Source organism: Salvelinus sp. IW2-2015, linkage group LG4q.1:29 (genome assembly GCF_002910315.2).
Source record: "Salvelinus sp. IW2-2015 linkage group LG4q.1:29, ASM291031v2, whole genome shotgun sequence".
Taxonomy (NCBI): Eukaryota; Metazoa; Chordata; class Actinopteri; order Salmoniformes; family Salmonidae; genus Salvelinus; species Salvelinus sp. IW2-2015.
Genome location: NC_036842.1, coordinates 36,660,469 through 36,664,694, shown reverse-complemented (window position 1 = coordinate 36,664,694; position 4,226 = coordinate 36,660,469). Strand labels below are relative to the sequence as shown.

Here is a 4,226-nt window from a genome sequence, read left to right as displayed (position 1 = left end):
ATGGATGACCAATCAGTGAAAGGTGAAGGTGAGAATAGAGTTAACATGAGGTTCAGAGTTATTAATACATCACATAGAAATAATGTAAACATATTGTTGTTCATCCTCTTCCCATGGTTTATTCAGGCAGACGTTATAAAACACTATGAAAATAGCAGATTACATTTATCAGACCCATAACTGACATTGCTGCTGAAATGTATCCTGCAGTCAAGATGATTGTGGAAAAGTTCAGGTGTTAACCTTATCTAGCAGGTTTCCTGACCGGCACTGTGTGAAACTACTTAATGAACATGGGATGTCAGTTGATAACACATTATATTGATGCAATATTACTTGAGTTTTTCGAGCGACAAAAATAAAAGATCTGTTGCATCATTCTTACATACTTTGCTGGAACCAAATTTTGTGTTCCAACTTTGGAGAGAGAGTCCAGGACTAGGCTTAATCTAGAACTGGAAACCAGTCCTTAAAGAGGGTGCCCAGACACAGATTAGGACTAGTACTGGACCAAAATACAATTTTAATTCCAAAGTGATTTTTAGTCTTAATCAATGTCTGGGAAACCAACCCTTAAAATAAATGGCTGCAAATTCCCCAGGTACGAGGAGGAAGAACTGAAACAAATTCAACCACACGAGAACGAATGGCAAACTGACCTAATCTGAGGATAAATCTATCAGACAAGATATAATCAATTGAGCATTAGTGCCTGTAGGCTTCAGTGTATTAAAAAGGTCCTGTGCCTTCAAAGGCTTACCTCTAAGAAATTGGTTCAACAACATGCTTTGGGCTTTCTAAGGTTTTGGATACCCACCTGACACCCGTCCACCCAATATATTCCATCACAATTCTCGTATAGCAAAACCTATAACTCATCTGCTCATAAGAGCACACTGGTACCTCCGCGCTCTACCTGGCGGGGGCTGTCGGGCTAGCCGGAGAAGGTGTCCGTCACGGTACAGCAATATATAATCAATGCTGCTATTTAATGATGACCGATAATGGTATCCATATTGTAATAAAAACATACGGTCTAGCGAGTGGATCCATGCATAAATTCCAATATGGAATCTGGAGATAAATAATGGTGATCTGTCTCTCATTAAAGCCCATAGCTCCCTAAAGGACACAGTGGTACATCATATTAAGAAACAAAAGTCCTGCTGTCAAACAATCATAGACTAACATGGCCCTCTGAGTTTAGTAGAAATGTTTAAACCTATCATGACTGAAGAGTTGTAGAATGTTTAAAACCCTATCATGACTGAAGAGTTTAGTAGAACTGTTTAAACCATATCATGACTGAAGAGGAGATAAAAAGTAAATAAACAACTTTGTTTAAATATACATTAAAACAAGCATGCCGACTTCATGGACTCAGTCTTTGAATTGAGTGGTTATAAGTTACCCAACAGCATCTCTAAGAAAATTATCTGTTTTCAGCACTGAGGAACTGTACATTTCCTGTTGCTGTCCACTATTACTGAGGATGGCTCTTGACTCAGAACCAGACTTATCATAAGAGCTGAAGTAACAGTTGAAGTTAACTGTATTTGAGCAGAAGTGGTCAGATGGAACAATGATGAAAATACATATGCCAATGCAAGTTCCTTCAGGGCCAGTCCCAAGAGAAGGAACAATATATTTCCAGTGGTGGAAGAGACCCTCCAGAGCTGCTGCAGTGTGTCTGGGGCTGCTGTGTGTTCTCCTACTGGCTGGGATCATAAGCCTGTCTGTCTACCAGAGAAACCAATCGACCAGTTTCAACAACTTGACGAAAGCGAGAGCAGCTAAAAGGAGAGAGACCAGCTACAGAAGGAGAGAGACCAGCTACAGAAGGAGAAGAAAAACTGAAACAAGAAGATCAAAGGGAGACGCTGTCAGAAGGCTGGATAGGATTTGGAATTCAGCTGTTTACACATACACCAATGAGCAATAAACCTGGACTCAGAGCAGTGAAAAATGCAAGAGTTTTGGAGCAGATCTAGTGATCATAAACAGCAAAAGAGGAACGGTATTTATCAATGGATTATTACCAACAAAAAAATAATGTCTGGATTGGTCTACTGACTCAGTTACTGAAGGGACCTGGAAATGGATGGATGGTACACCCACTGACCACAGCGAATTGGGGGAAAGGGCAGCCAACGGCAACAATGGAACAGACAGGACTGTGGGGAAGATTGGAATCGTTCAGGGTTGCTGAATGATGAGAAGTTTACACTAAAATAAAGGGATCTGTGAGAAATAGGATAATAGGTCCTCTCTCTGCACTTCTGTTGAAAAAGAACTATGGGTGATGTGTTGAAGATTCATGTTTTTTGGTAAAATAGTACGCTGCATTAGACTAGGGAGAGCAAGGCACACCACAAACAAACTCACGCACGCACACAACACACACGCAGTTACAATTCACACAATGATGTGGATATCAGTTTCTCTCATTTACAGTTTACGTTATCCATTCATTTGAAATTACTGTAATATTATATTGTTAAAATATATTGTTATTTGTTTTCCATATTCTGTACATAAATTAGGTGTACTTTCTGCTATTCAATAAACTTTACAAAAATATAACGCAACATGCAAGTGTGGTCTGCTCCATTTTCATGAGCTAAAAAATAAAAAAATTCCAGAAATTGTCCATATGCACAAAAAGCTTATTTCGCTCAATTTTGTGCACAAATTTGTTTACATCCCTGTTAGTGAACATTTCTCCTTTGCCAAGATAATCCATCCACCTGACAGGTGTGGCATATCAAGAAGCTGCTTTAAACGGCATGATCATTACACAGGTGCATACGCTCTGTTGCAATACACTAGGCTCTTGCGTCTATTGCAGTTCTATTATACCACAACTCCAGGCACCCATGATAAGTAATTTGAGGCGTCAAATTTTATGTCGAACTGGCCGGAATGTCGTGACTGTTGCGCTAATTCAGTTATTATTTCTCTATATATAAGCAGCCTCCCATGTCGTTTTAGAGAATTTGCAGTACATTCAACCGGCCTTACAACCGCAGTCCACATGTATGGTGTCGTGTAGGCGAGCGTGGTTTGCTGATGTCAACGTGTGGGAACAGAGTGCCCGCGTGGGGTATGGTATGGGCAGGCAAAAATCGTAATTGTATTGGTCACATACATGATGGTTAGGAGATGTGCGAGTGGTAGCGAAATGCTGTGCGTCTAGTCCGACAGTGCAGTAATATCTAACAAGTAATCTAACAATTCCACAACAACTACCTAATACACACAAATCTAAAGGGATGGAATAAGATATAGTACATATAAATATATGCATGAGCGTGACTGAGCGGCTTAGGCAAGATCCAATAGATGGTATAAAATACAGTATATACATGAATGAGTATGTAATATAGTGAACATTATAAAGTGGCATTATTAAAGTGACTAGTGATCCATTATTAAAGTGGCCAAATGATTTCGAGTCTGTGTGTGGGCAGCAGCCTCTCTGTGTAGTGATGGCTGTGTAACAGTCTTGATGGCCTTGAGATAGAAGCTGTTTTTCAGTCTCTCGATCCCACGCTTTGATGCCACTGTACTGACCTCGCCTTCTGGATGTAGTGGTGTGAACAGGCAGTGGCTCGGGTGGTTGTCGTCCTTGATGATCTTTAAGGCCTTCCTTCACATCGGGTGCTGTAGGTGTCCTGGCGGGCAGGTAGTTGCCCCTGATGCCATTGTGCAGCGACACAATACCCCCTCTGGGAGCTCGGTTGAGTATTGGTGCAGTTGCCGTACCAGGCGTGGATACAGCCCGACAGATCTGCTCATTGTGGATCTTTACAAGTTGTGAGGGTTCTAGGTAACAATGCAAATTCGTTCAGCCTCCTGAGGTTGAAGAGGCGCTGTTACACCTTCTCACCACACTGTCTGTGTGGGTGGACGTTTTCAGTTTGTCAGTGATGTGTACGCCGGGAACATAAAACTTCTACCTTCTCCACTGCTGTCCCGTTGATGGGTGATGCCCTCTGCTTGTTTCCTGAAGTCCACGATCATCTCCTTTTTTTTTTTAACTATTTCAAGAGGTGTGTTTTCCTGACACCACACTCCGTCGTGCCCTCACCTCCTCCCAGTAGGCGTCTCGTCATTGTTGGTAATCAAGTCCACTACGTTGTGTTGTCTGCAAACTTGATGATTGAGTTGGAGGCGTGCATGGCACGCAGTCATGGTGAACTGGGAGTACAGGAGGGGGCTGAGCA

At 41.8% G+C, this 4,226-nt stretch overlaps 1 pseudogene; it reads left to right on the top strand.

Moving 5' to 3' along the window:
• LOC111960917 (CD209 antigen-like protein E) lies at window positions 1-2,254 on the top strand (annotated as a pseudogene).
• The last annotated feature ends 1,972 nt before the right edge of the window (window positions 2,255-4,226 follow it).